This window comes from Corvus cornix, chromosome 2 (assembly GCF_000738735.6).
Source record: "Corvus cornix cornix isolate S_Up_H32 chromosome 2, ASM73873v5, whole genome shotgun sequence".
NCBI lineage: Eukaryota > Metazoa > Chordata > Aves > Passeriformes > Corvidae > Corvus > Corvus cornix.
In genome coordinates this window covers 139725617-139740552 of record NC_046333.1, presented here as the reverse complement: position 1 = coordinate 139740552, position 14936 = coordinate 139725617, and the positions used below count along the sequence as shown (strand labels likewise).

Below are 14936 nucleotides of genomic sequence, written 5' to 3'. Positions count from 1 at the left end.
GGCCACATACTTCATTAATGTCTACAGGGATGAAATTCCGTCAGAGGTACAAAGAAGGAGGAAATGTGATATGTTTATCATATAAAAAAAATTATCATCTCTTTGATAATTTTTAAAACTCTATGCTAAGAATAATTATCCTGTACCTTTCTTCACTTCAGCTGTCCTCAGCCCACTCATATAGTTCCCTTAGACTTCGCAAACATTTACGTTTACCAAACTGTTTTCACTTTTCTAAATGTGAATCAGACAGTTACCTCTTCTCTCTTTATTTATGAAATCTTGTTGCTTAATCATGCCAACCCAAAACAGCGTCTCAAACTGGGACTGGCGTCTGTGTGTAAAACTGGAATTGTCATGAAAGGATTTCAGTTCCCAACTTTCACTTCTTTCTTTCTTTTCTTTCTTTTCTGTTCTTTCATTTCTTCAGAACAGCCTTCTGCTCACTGCTGTCACCCCAAGACACTTGTGTCAATAAAATTTTTTGTGCTGCAGAAGGTTGATATGTCTTTCAGCCCTGGAGGGTCTTATGTTCAAAACCCCTACACCTAATAACATGTGTTTTAGACAAAGGAAGGTTAATCTATAATGGTCTATGGGACCCTACATCATCCTTCAAAGGTCCAATGACAACTGTGGCCATTTAGCATTTGTGAAAATAAAGTTATGGAAATCAAAACATCTGGGTATTCATGCAGAGACGTACTGTAAATACAATTTTTCAGGAAGAAAAACAATGTGCAAGTAGACATTGTGGTAGATACTTGAAAATGTATAACGTACCTTGTGAATCAATGACAGAATGGAATACTGTATATATTTTAATAGAATTCCTTTGGAAATGACTGACATAATACAGTACTTACCAGTATTGACCAAATTTTTAGGTGAGAGAATCAATGATTTATCTAGCTTGGGAGGGTACTCTGGAGACTGGCCAACTCAGCACATGGCCAACTTACTTGGTTGATAAGGTTGATACTTCCTTCATTGACCTTTTTGTCTCTAACAAGAAATATAAAACTAACACGAGACAAACTGATGTGCTGCTTGCAAAGCAAGATGAACCAACAGCCTTCTGCTCACTGCTGCGAGGTCAGTTTACTGGGTCTTGTTACGGTGGCATTTGATAAGACTGTGGTTTCGCAGGATGAGGATGAAAAAAATACTGGGCCAGTTACTTCCCCTGTTTGCCACTTGTACATGCACATATACTCACATATAATGAATAGTTCATGACTGCTTTGTTCCTGAAAGGCAACTCAGCACTTGATTCTTCTCTAACACCTCTTGCCATGATCTATCTTCCTTTTAGCAGGTCTGGGTACTATATAAACTTGACTTCTTATGGAAATGACTTGAGGAGCAATGTCTTATAATCTGCTCCAAACTTCCTTGCTCAGCTGAGTTTTCTCAAAGCCTAAACTGCTGCCAGGATGGATTGTCTTTTTGCCTTTTTAGTCACCATTTTAGTACTAAAGGAAGAGAGGTTAGATTGTCTCAAGAAGTGGTCATTTGCAAAAGCTTGGTCCTAGAGTACATTTATTTCCCTTGTAATGATTTGATTGCCATGCCCTAACTCCAAATGGCAGCAGATATTCTGAAAGGTACTTATTGCTTACCTACCTACTTTATCTTTTGAGTTAAATCACCCTCTCTTTCAAGACAAAGTAAGAGCTACAGCTTGGATTTATTTGGGGAGGAATGGGAGAGTGTTGCCAATGTATTCTTGTCTTTGAATGATCTGATTATTTTCTTTTTAAACATGACACTAAAATCAATCCCCGCCCCTGTACTGCAGACAGGTATATCCAAGAGACTTACACACAATTAATAGATCTCCCAGTAAGTCTACTGCATGGCCAGGATACTGGTACTATAATGCTCTGATTTCTTTTCAGTAGGGAGGAAATCATATTGTCTAGATGAATAAATAAGTTCCTAGACTACTTGTTTTCCTCTGACTTGCATCTGGCTTCATACTCTATACTGTTCTGCTCATATTTCTACTCAGCATAGACACTCGAATTTCTTGAAAATTCCTGACTGAATGCAGAAGGAACATGACATAGCCTAAAGAGAGGTATTTCAAAAATAGGTTTTTCTGTTCGCAGGTGTTTGGTTTTTGACAGTGTCTTGTTTTTCAAAGATAAAAATGACTTCCTGATACTGCTGAATTCAAGTGCTTTTGGAGCAATTTCCTGATTTGTTTCTGGTCTGGCCTTTAAAGCCATAGATGGTAGCCACTTCTGAAAAAACCAAACCAATCTGGAGTAGCTGTCACTAGAGACCACAGATACTCGTTCAGGAGTAAGGTTATATGCAAGCAAACCAACTGCCCTCATTTTGTAGGTTAGAGACAAATGTACTAATTGACTCTATTGTGTTGCCTGTTATTAAACCCACTTGACTTCCATGCACAGAACAGCTACAAAATCAGATGCTATGTGCATTTAATTAATTAAATGTGATTATTTTGATTCATAGAAAAAAATGCCCACCCATTGTTCTGAGTGCTTTCACGTTAAACAATAAAACATTCTAAGGCTTTTTTGCTCACCCTTTTTAGCGGAGCTGTTAGCCATTAATGGGCATCGCAGACTGACTCACTTGTGAGGGAGCATTTTGTTAATGTAAAGTACAATCCTGTTTGAAAGTTCTGGTTTGTGGTTTTTATTTAATTATAAAAAACTATATATTATAGTTCCAGAAGGAACTAAAGAAGTAAAAAAAGGGTGTGGATATGGGTGTTGGTATGCTTTTAAAGCAGGTTCAAGCAGCCTGGGTAACTTTGATTTTTCCTTTCAGCATTTTAATTTACATTAGTTGCTTATAAAAGCTTTTGATTAAATGAACCACTGCTGTATTCTTATGCTCATCAGTCAAGTTTGTCTTGCTGTGCTGCATTTATGTTGTGACTCAGGCCAAGCTGTCCCTTTCAATGTGGAGAGAAGGAAAAGAAATATGTCATTGCCATAAAAGGCTGAGCTAGCTTGTGCTTCTTTGGTAATTTGTTTTCTCCAGGGGGTTTGGCCAGGGACTGGGACTGTTTTTAGGTGATTTTGCTCTGGCTTCTCACCTAGCTGAGGTTCTCCACAGCAGCTGGTGGTCTCATATCCAACAAATATTTTTGAAAGCTTGCCTGTAGTATTGGCACTGGCTTCTGCCTATTGGGCCCCTCCCATCCCCAAACTGAGCAGCTACAGGAGACCCCAGAAGGCACATGGCACCTGGGAGAGGAGTAAGGCAGTCCCACCCCCACCAGAACAGTCGTCTGTGGGTAGAAACTGGGTGGTGGTTACTATGACAAAGATACATGCAGATCTTTCAGTCACAGCCCTGACAAAATTCAAATTGCCTGACAGTAACCATTGGCTTCATACTGATGGCCTGGAAGTGGGGAAGAGAATTGTATAAAGTTGTACAGTCATGAGGCAAGCATACAGATACACCATTACTAATCCCAGCAGCAAGTCAGAGTTCATAAATATTATTTTTTGTCCTGAAAATGTAGTAATTAATGTGCTAAGGAGAACAAAAAGCCTCTGTTCTTTGTGTTTAGCTCTGAGCCATTCTGAATGCCATAGGGAGAAAAGGGAGCCCAATGCTTAATCATACTTGTATTAGCTTGGTTGTACAGCTCGAGATTGTGCGTGTTGCAGCACTCTGCTTCAGAGTCATTAAGTGAGTATTTTATTAAGAACTGTCCTATGTGGCACTAAGATCTTATAGTTAGGTGTGTGCTTGGTGTAATAAGTTACATTGAGCCAAAAAATAGGACTTGGCTTACTCATCAAGATTTTCAAATTAGGAATGTCCACCTCTCTTAAAAGGGCATAAATGCTGTATTTTAAATGATTTCTTTGAAAGTTTCTAAGGGTTTTCTTTTACATGACAGCATGATTTCCCAGATTTTAGTTCAAGAAATATTCTTTATATTATAATATAACAGCATAATATAATATATATAATATAATAAACATAATATATTTTTATTATAATAATATTTTAACATCTTATTATTAGAATCAGTTGTTATCAACTGTATTGCACTGGCCAGAAGTTCTGCCTGGATTAGAGGCACCGTACATGCAAGTGCTACTGCAACCTCACCTGAAACAGATTGAGATTTGATTTCGTGATGCAACAGTGAGACAGGTACACAGGAGGATATGAAAAATATGAGAAGTGTTGTTCTTAAAAAACAAGATTTGCATGGCTGGTCTCCAGTATCTCATAGGCCATGAGTCTGGAGCGGGCTCTGAAAAGGATTTTGAGGTAGGAACAACTACCTGGAGCATTTCGTTTGTGTGAAGGTTCAGTGAAAAATCAGTTCTACCTAAGGAATGTCTTGAATCAAGATTATCAGTGGATCTTTACTGCATCCCATAGAGAAACAAAACTCTGGACTGGTGACTCTGTAACAGTGTTTATTTCAGATTCAAAATGTGTATTACTGCTCCTCCAGAAAGCAAACAAACCAACAAAAAGAACTTTCATGAAAACTTTTTCCTCTTCAGCAGTTTAGTGGTTTCTGTACCAATTGACAGGGAAAGAGGAAGGCAGAAAGACATAAGGTGATTTATTACCTCTTAAAGAAAAACTGGAGTTACTAAAACTGTGGCTTAAGATCATACAAGATAGAAGGTCTTTGCAGAGCACTGGTGAAAGACGGTTAACCATGTTTTCCTCTAAAAGAAAAGCTGTTTCAAAAAGCGACCCTGTAGAATTGTATTGTTGAGCATTTCATGTTTATCTGGTTTTGGAAAAGCTTTCTTCTGGCAGAGGAAATTTTAAGTATTCAGAGCCATAGAGCTTGTCCATGAGGAGCTGCAGAGATATACTCTCCCTCAAAAAAGGCACTGAGTAAGAGACATCTAGTTCCAGCAAAACTCTGCCTAGCGCTGACAACAAAATTATACATCCTCTGCCAGGCTATTTGCAGTAAGTAAGTCAATTTTAGGAATTAAAAATATAAGTAAAATACATCAGTTCTGCCTCAATCCATTGAGGGCTTGGCAAATGAATTTTCACTGCAGTCCAGGAGCCACCTCATCTCAAAGTCAACTGGGCACTTGTTTGAGTTATTAATGTTTCTAGATAGAGGGACAGAAGACAGAGTTACTTTGTTTGTGCAGAACAAACTTTAATGCTTTCCTGTATTTTTTGACTTCCTTTGGTGGGAGGCTTCCAGTATTTTTTTCATTCTTACTGAGTTGTAAATACAACAAAAAATACACTCTACTGTGGTATCCTCAATTCACAGAGAGGACAGGGAATTAAATATTTCCTTTACAAGTCAGTCCTGGCTTTTTTCTTAAGGGTTTTCTGAGTCTCAGAAAACACACCTACATGTGTAAGGTGTTACATAAAAAAAAGTCATCTTGTTCCCCCTTTTCAACAGTGCTGTGTGAAAAAGTCTTAATTTTTTTTCAGTGTTGGATGCTATCTCTAAGTAAATAAAGATTCTTTAATAGTCACACAGCAGTTGTAAATAATGGATGTAAATTCTTCGTATTCAAAAAATATCTTGGTGTCCCAAAACCTATTTGCTTTTCCCCACTTAAATCAATTGGTCTCACTGCCTGCTCTTCTATGCAGACTTGGCTTGAGGAGGTATTGGTAACAATTGGCAACCCTTTGCAGTTCTGCAAGGGAGATCTGGGTAGGCACTTCTAAAGAGTGTCTGCTTCCTTTTCTGGACTTGGAAAACTTCAAGAAAAAATTTATTCTAGTCATGGTCAGCTGGCATTTTAATACCCCAATACAGCAATATGGTCTAAGGTTTTTTTCTTTTCCTGATGAAGTCAGAAAGAGCATTACTTGGCAAATTCGAAAATACCTCAAAAGTTAATTTCAATGGGATTACTGCAGGAAACAGAGAATAGGTGTTTCTAAACTGAAGCCTTAACTTTACTTAAAACTATAATTCCTTCAATATGATTAGGCAGAAATGTGAATTTCAAATTTGCTGTATACATTTGCTGATTACTTAAGGTATGTGCAAATGATCATACTATTCTATTGAATTAATACCTTAAATTTAGGACTCAGGTGCAAAGACTTTAATCCTAACTTTTGTCCCTCTGGTACAATTAATTTCATTCTTAATTATTTATTTTATTGATAATGGCAGATATTAAAAATATGCTAAATCTTTCTTTGCTCTTACGGAGGTGTATGTCTTCTTACTCTAAGAGACACAAATTCAGAAACAACGATGTACTGGCATGAATCTTCATTTCAAGTAAGGAAATACTCCTGTTTCTCCTCTTTTCCGAAATGACTGTGCACCCCACATCCAAAATATAGTAGGAAAACAGAATGGGGACCTTTGTAGAATAGCTGGTCATTACTCTTCCTGGGCTATTACAGCCAATGCAGGAGTTAATAATTTTTACAGGTTGGATTCTTGTTACAATGCATTTCTTTAAGAGACAAGAAGTTGGGAAGGATCTCAGGCAGAATGCCATAGGGAAAGCAAAGCACAGGAGCTTTGGAGTGAAAATGGTACTGGTTTTATTTGACAATAAAAATGTTGTTTCTATGTTAGAAGAAATTACTCTCACAGGGATTTTTTCTTGTTGTAGCTTGACAATCTTGATTTACATTGTCATGGTTATATAGAATACTGTTAAGAAGAAAAAAGGCATATGACATCAGTCTTGAAATTCTTGGACATTCTTACTCATCTGTGGATAAAGAATGGTAGTCAAGTGAAAGTAGTGTCTGTTAGTCAGGCACACTCACCCAAATAATCTGCATGTGGATTAGATTCAACAAACAAAGCTTAGATATCTTATTCTGAAGCTACCTTTAAACTCCAAGGCTTTGTTGTCACTTGCCAAGCAGAGTATTTTAAACTATTAAATTATAGTATATATGTATATATTATATATATATTAAATTTTTATTCAGCATCCATCTTAAATTGTAGTTTCACAACCCTTCTCTTTGGTGATATCACAGGACAGAAATATGTAACCTCTCTAGGAGATCTTTTCTTTGCAGATTTGAAGCATAATTTCAGAGATACAGTGTTTTCAGAAAGGGTCCAGGGCCAGAACATCAGAGTGAGATAGGGTCAGGCACCCTGTGTCATAAATTTCAGGAAATGGGTAGGAAGTCTAAAGGCATGATTGCAGCATACAGTAGCAACTACAGGAGTATGCCAGTCTGTATTTGCTGCTGTTTCTGCTTTTTTATGAAGGAAGCAACGGAACACCTTTGATAGGAGAGGAGGGGATGACCCTACTCTGCTCATCCAATATCTGCATGAGAGAAACTGCATACCAAGGGATGTACCCTTTTCAGATTTGTGAAACCTTTGTGGCTTTTCATGGAACGGTCATTGACTCCTTCATGTATTTTAACAGTAGTTCAAGAATTTTCATCATGAATATGTTAAGCCCAAAATCTTAAAAATTCACAAAAATTTCAGCTGAATGTGCAGAAAAACATTTTTTTGCTGATGCTTAGGGAAATTAGCCCATGAGAACTGGGAGATAGCTCAGTGGGAGCAAAGCCAGTGAGACAGGTATGCTGTGACTGCTTTATTACAACCTGCAGAAGTGTGCATTTTGCTCAGCATGATAAAATGTTCTGCAGTTAATTCCCCCCCCCCCCCTTTTTTTTTGTGCAGTAGAAACATATTTATGGATTACTTGGTCTATTGGTGCCATAGTCTACTGGGTATTTTTCATTGCTCCCAGTGAAGAAAGGTTTAATACTTTTCCTACACAGTATATTTTTACCCTCATTCAGTTCAGTGCCAGTCGAGCCAATGGCTGGGGAGTGACTTCAGGCAAAGTTATCTGAGAGCCCCAGGATGGCAGCTGGGCTGGCTGCAGTGGGGTGCAGCAGGGTAACAGCGGTCAGGCAGCCCTTCGTCCCTCCCTCCAGGGGGCTTCCCCTCCTTCCCTGTATCTGTCTCTGTATATATTGGCAGTCGCCTGGAATAGTGACTCACTCTCCTGACTGGTATGTAAAACCTTAAAGAAAGTCATTGTTTTTGCTGTAGTCCTGAATCTCAGCTGGGGGTGCTGGAAATTAAACTTGCAATTTCTGAAACTGTAGCAAGATCTAGAAGCCTAGTGACTGACTTTTCAAATAGATTTACCAGGTTTGTATGGTATTTAATAGCTTGTGTCTTGAAAGCCATTAAATTTACATTAACTTTATCACATTACAAATAGTCATGGCTCAAACTTACTGTTTTGCAAGAACTCACTAGCTTGAATTTGGATACAATTTGTCATCTGCTTTTACTTTTCATTAAAAATATTTTTTGGTATACTGCTGCTGTATAGAAATGTAGCTCAAAATTGTCTTCTGGAAGAGTTATCTAAACAGCTGAGGAGTGCTTTATTTGTAATAACTTTGTTCAGTGTACCATTTTCTGCAACCCTTGGAATCTTACTGAAGCAGCAATATGAGACTAGACCCTTAAACAATGTCACCAAGAACATTGCATTTCTGGCAGTGCCGTCCTAGGTGCAAAAGCATGAGTACGAAAATGATTCATGCTGTCTATTAAAGGCTAATTTAAATACTGGAATACTGTTTTGCCATTCAGATGCTATGAATTATTACACCTACTGTAGTTTGAGACTGTCGAGCCAGCTTGTCTAACATGTCAGGAAACTCCAACCTCAAAGGATTTTTTAAAAAATTGTAATTGTCACAATAGACAGATCTTCTTTTTATTTTACCTATGTAGATAATAATCTTTCATACACCTTAATACAATCCTAATGAAATCTAAAAAATAAATTTCGTAGTTCATCTGCTGGTTTACTACAGAGACTGCAGAGCAGTATATTAAAAATGTATTTCTTTTTCACTGTTACTCTCTTTATATTATCCATCAAGTAAATCAAACTTAGAATTCTAACTTATTAGCATAAAATCTCACCCAGACACAATCTGCTTGATGAAAAGACTTCCAACTTTTTTTTTTATGAAGACATAAATTATACTGATATTACCAGGGAAAAAGAATTCTAGTACTTTACTCCGTGTTTTTGACAAAACTCTGTATTAGCTTATGGTTTTTAAAGAAACATGTTCTGTTTCAAATTCACAGATCTAAACTCAGTAGTTTATTAGTTGTAATACCTGTCTTATGTTTCCTGCTTAAATATGTACTGATATAAACCAATTCTGACATTCTCCTGTGCACGCAAGCACACGCACACACGTGTGCTCTGAGGAGGATCGCACACACACCCTCATGCACATGTGGGCACATATATCTTTCATGCCACAAAAGTTGGCAAGTTATGTGTTTTCATGGGAGAATCTCTGGACTATTTAGTTCAGCCACACAGAATATTTTGGTATAATTTAGGAAATCATTCTTTGGATCCAATCCTGTATTTCTTGAACACCCATGTATTTCTGCAACTAACATGAATTAAAAGAAGGTCGGCTTCTTATCAGATGTACCCTGGTGTCTTTATATTTCTTATGTAGGTAGGGATCCTGTCAGATTCTGAAAAAATACAGCAAGGTTTGGAGGTGAGCTTCATTTGAGCTGTGATTACAGAGGCATTAAGTACGTGCTGAGCACAGGCCTTAGCAAATCTCCATCGATAACCTGCCAGGCTTGTCACTGAGCATCTTTACACAGTGGGGTTGCCACACTGGTCTTTGCCTGGAATTTTTAACATCTCATTTAAATGTCTCATCAACCTGTAAAATAAGTAGGTATCTCTGCCTGACTGTCATACTGAAACTGCTCCAATTACTGGGAATCTTCTCTTTGCTTTGTTTTTGTTTGTTCCACTCCCCCTCCCATTTTCTTGGAATTAATATATAAATAACGTAGAATAATTAATTGTACTTGCACAGATATATTTCTTTTCTCCACAGTAAGCCATTCCTCTGTCTACTCTTGGAATTATTTAATCTACCAGAAAAATGTTTTTCAATCCATTCTTTCATGTGGTAAGCATTTTACTTTGGAAGGATCTAGCACCAAGAATCGAGCGCTTTTCAGGGTGGGGTGGCATCCCCACATGCCTGCTGGCCACTATGAGCCTCTCACTGCAGGCTGATTCAGCTCACAAACCCAGCCCCCACAAGAAGGTGCTGAGCACTGGTGTATCAGGCCACTGATGTGCCCAAACCCATGACCATCTCCTCTATATTCCATCATTACAGATGGTGTGGCATATGGGAGTGCCACACCAGCCTTCACAGAGACAGTGTGAGTCTTGAACTGTTTGATCCCTCATCTTTTAGGAGCATCCCTTTGCCTTTCATGTGAAAAGCTGCTATACTCTGAGCAGGATCACAGACTCAGACTTTCCATGTTAACCTTTACTAAGTGTGTGAGAGATGTTGGTGTAGCCTTCCCTGCTGTCCGTGCTGAGGTGCAGCACTCTGAGCAGGTGCAGTGCCCTGAAATGGGCAATCAAAGCAGGAAAGCTGCTGCAGGTGCCAATACTTCATGAGGAAGTTTCTGTTCCTCCTGATGCATGGGGGACTGACTCACAGCCTATCTCAGATGTCTGTCAGATTGTCAGTGACCATGATAAAGCTTTCACTTATCCCAGCTGGGGAGGCTTAGAAGAAAATAGGAATTGCAGTGGGAACCAGCTGCTCACATGTCTGTGATGAGCAGGCTCACAGGAAGATTTTTACTCAATTTCTGTGCCTTGCATTATTTAACTTACCACCTGATGCAGTAAATCCAGAAAATTACTATTTGCTGAGATTTTCAATGTGTCTGTTTGTGCAGATACATACAGTAAGTTTCTGGAGAATTTAAGACTACATGAAGGAATTTTAGCATGACGTTTTAGCTGGTTTCTATTCTGTGCATGGTGCTCTGGCAGTGCCTGGAGCTTTCAATTCAGTTACTGCAGTCTGCAAGGATCTACTGTGCATTACCCTGCTCTCTGCACAGACACGTCCTGCAGGCTGATAATAATCAGGTACACATACAGAACAATGATCATGATAAAAATCAGTGTAACAAAAACAATTTACCTGATGATCACAAATGTTATTAATTGATTAGCACAGCAGCTTTACATCGTGATTCAAGACAAAGAAAGGTTTTTGTTTAAAAATACAGCTGTGAAAGAAAAGAGAAATGCCAAACAGTGATTCATATATAACTTTGTTTTACCTGTACTAAATCGCATATTTCTATGCATTTACATTGTATGGAACATTGTAGCCACTCGCACAACATGAGGAAAAAAAATTATTTTAACGTCAAAATTTATTTGTTAAACATTCCATGTTTTTCAAAGAAGTTTAAAATCTATTAATGCAAGTATATAGCAGAGTTTTAAAAAAACTCCTGAATATTGTTTTGATCCAGGCTCTAACATTTGCTGCATTGTGTCACTGAGTCAGGCAGTGACATTTTCATGCAGAATGGATGGTATCGTTTTCTACATTTACAGCTACGTCTTTTGCAGTTGTTCAAATGTGGTACCCCTGAGAACATATATTTCTCTTTAGTGTGAATAAGGTTATGAAAAACGTTATAGGGTTTTACCATTTCCCACCCATAAGTCTATCTTTATCCATTAGCACATGGAATTATATGTATTGCAGTTGTTTTTTTACTTTGGTTTTTTTGAGTTTTTTAGATAGTGTTTTGAAAAGCAAATAATTGTTCTGAATAAAGGGTGGTGGTGGTGAAGTTATTGCCTCTGTTTTAAACTGGCAGTATTTCTTAGGATTATATTTCAACATAAGGGTTTTGATGACACGTTTTCAAAGCCTCTCAATTATGATATCTTGTTTTATTTACTACCAAAAAAAAAATTCTGCCCAGTAGATAAGTGAAGCCTTCTAACATTCAGATTACGTACTCATCCTCCAGGGAATTGCTAACATCTTGGAAGCCATCTGCAGGATCTGGTTCTAGGAGGGATCGATCATCAGAAGCCTAGCAAGTGTTATCTATCCTCTTAAAGGGAAGGGCTGCTAATTCAACCTTTCACTCTCCCGTGAGTCATGGAGCAAATAGGCCAGCAGATGGATCTGAGGTTCCTTCAGACTTGTAAGTTCCTGACAATTCTCAATATGCTCATTAACCTTGCGCTTTTGAAGAGAAACCCAGTCTGATGCCTGAAGGCTTTCTATATTGACATTTCTGTTGCCAGTAGAGTTGAAGGAAAATACCATTTGTTTTTCATGGGAAAGTTGAGAAAGGAGAAAAAAGAAAAAGGTTGTTTTTAATTTCATTTTTATGCTGACATTTCCCATAAATGAAAACAGGAAAATAGTCAGTTTTCAAATATTGATTATATTTTTCAAAATGGAGGTTTCAGTATTAACAACAAATGCTTTCCAGGATCAAATTTTTAAGAAAGAGAATCCAATTTCTTTGAAAAATTCTTGTGGAGGAACAGATAAGTATTTACATTTAAAATGAGAGGCATTCTGTGTGTGAATATATGAGTTCAAATAACATTAATATAGTTATTTTAACAAATGTTTGATCTTTCATGGTTTTTTAAACTTCTTCTTTCTTTTTTCTTTCTTTCTTCTTTCTTTCTTTCTTCTTTCTTTCTTTTTTCTTCCTTTCTTTTTTCTTCCTTTCTTTTTTCTTCCTTTCTTTTTTCTTCCTTCCTTCTTTCTTCCTTCCTTCTTTCTTCCTTCCTTCTTTCTTCCTTCCTTCTTCCTTCCTTCCTCCTTCCTTCCTTCCTCTCCTTCCTTCCTCTCCTTCCTTCCTCTCCTTCCTTCCTCTCCTTCCTTCCTCTCTTTCCTTCCTTCCTTCCTTCCTCTCCTTCCTTCCTTGCTTCCTTCCTTCCTTCCTTCCTTCCTTCCTTCCTTCCTTCCTTCCTTCCTTCCTCCTTCCTTCCTTCCTTCCTTCCTTCCTTCCCTCCTTCCTTCCTTCCTTCCTTCCTTCCTTCCTTCCTTCCTTCCTTCCTTCCTTCCTTCCTTCCTTCCTTCCTTCCTCTCTTTTCCTCCTTTCCTTCCCTCCCTCCTTCCCTCCCTCCCTTGTAAAGTTTATTTTTCAATAAGTGAGCACTAGTGAACAACAAGTTGATGCTGAATTTGCCCCTTCTTTGCACAAAACTGCCACAGAGAGTACCTTGCAGAATGTGGGTGCTCCTAGTTCCTTCCATGGAAGTTCATGAGGGTACCTTAAGACTAAGTCCAGATGCCTGGATCAGGTATTTGGCACCACAATGCTTATTGCAAATAGACATAATAGTGACTCTAACATTACCGAGCTGTTAGCTTCAGAATATGAAACACCTCTGAAAAATCTCTGTGTCAAGAGCACATGTTCTCCCTCAAAACTGTGCAACCAGAAAAAATAGGAATTTCTGCATATGGACCTATACATTATTTAAATTTAAATGATGGTCTCAAAGGAGAAAAACAGGGAAAAAGTATATGAACAGTGCTGTAGGAGTGCCTGCTTGGTACGTAGGTCATCAAAAGCAGTGAATCACATCCTGCAAGGGCCTTTTCTCTTCCACCAGCTGTAGCTGCAATGTGGATACCAAATGCAGATGCTTTCCATGGCTGACATTAGACCCTACAGGATCCACACAGAGGCTGCCCTTTCTCCAAGTGTCTGCCCAGACTTGCTGAACTGGTGCCTGTAGTGATGCCTTAGGGCAGTGGTGCTGAGGGTTTGCTGAGGCTTGTTATGTCCTGTTGTCCTTTTTGTCTGGGCTTGTTGCAACTGCTCTTTTCTGCGTGGCTTAGCGTCTTCAGTCTCTTCTTCCATGAAAAGTGCCAAAACTAAGACAAGCATCTATGGCCCCAGGAGGAGCTGTACCCATGAACTTGGGCAATTTTTAATTCAGCTTTTCAAGGCTATAACTGTTTACAATTTCTAGCTATGTTAACATCTAAAATGTATTGGTTAGTAAAGATTGTGACTAGTACTGCAAAAATGGACAAAGTCTCCAAGTCATGTAGAATAACACTGGGTCAAAAAAACTTTTTACTTTCCAAGGGAGCAAAACAGAAAATCAGAAACATCATATAGCCTATCAGAACAATGACTTGTGTAACATTAATTTGTTGATGGTACTGAACAAAGTGCAATGCCTAACAAGCAGAATTGAAAGTTATTAAAAAAATACTTTTCTTTGTTTTGATCTTTTGCATAGAGGTATCTGTCATGTTTTTCCCCTTGTGAATGTAAGAGAACCATCTCTTTAGCAAACTAATAGCAACTAGCAGCATTCAATGAAACTGATCTTTACAGCATATTAATCATGCAGCTTCTATGTCTGTAGCCACTCCTGCCTGCAGCCAGGACACTCAAGTACCTGTAGCATAAAAGAATGATGGGGAAAATGAAGCAGGAATCAAGAGAGAGCAATTCCAAGTATCCTTCTAGATTAGCCTTACCATTCTGATTTCTGAATTGGATGCAAATTGTTCAAGCATTATTCTATGTTTTTAGGGAAACATAAGTAAACATCAGTGGAATACAGCTCTGCTATGCTACTGCCTTTTCTATTCATCATCTTCACCTTGTCACCAGTCATCTTACATAGTGGTAGTTAATACAAGCAATAAAATATAACTATGGCTTCTCAGTCTTTGCTAAGCTAATGATTGTAAGCCTACAGTTCTCACCCTGACAGGCATACAGTTTCCCCATTTGTTCTTTCTCTTTTTTAACACTAGTGTATTTCTTACTTTCCCTTTTCTTGCACAGAAATTTCAAACTACAGTCAGCTCAGTTTGCGTATTACCTGATAATAGGAAATGAATCAAGCTGTGTACTGCTCTCTGCGCCTTGCGGAGCACCATTATTACATGATAATAGTAGAGACAGATCTGTATGGCAGAACATATGTTTGATTAGTATCTCCCAACAAGGGCCTGAATTTTATTGGTATTTAATATCAATAGGCATCAGAACAGAGATCATCATCTTAGTGAGAATCTGTGCTAGGCTTAGTATCATTATCACTACTCATAACCTTGGGTATTTG

General features: G+C 38.1%; 1 long non-coding RNA gene across 1 annotated transcript in view; it reads left to right on the top strand.

Moving 5' to 3' along the window:
* Positions 1 to 11865: 11865 nt before the first annotated feature.
* The window catches only part of LOC109145359, a 67580-nt gene continuing 64509 nt past the window's right edge, over positions 11866 to 14936 (top strand). Inside the window, exon 1 of the long non-coding RNA XR_002046685.2 lies at positions 11866 to 12025. This is a non-coding gene — a long non-coding RNA (uncharacterized LOC109145359). The remainder of the gene's footprint in view (positions 12026 to 14936) is intronic.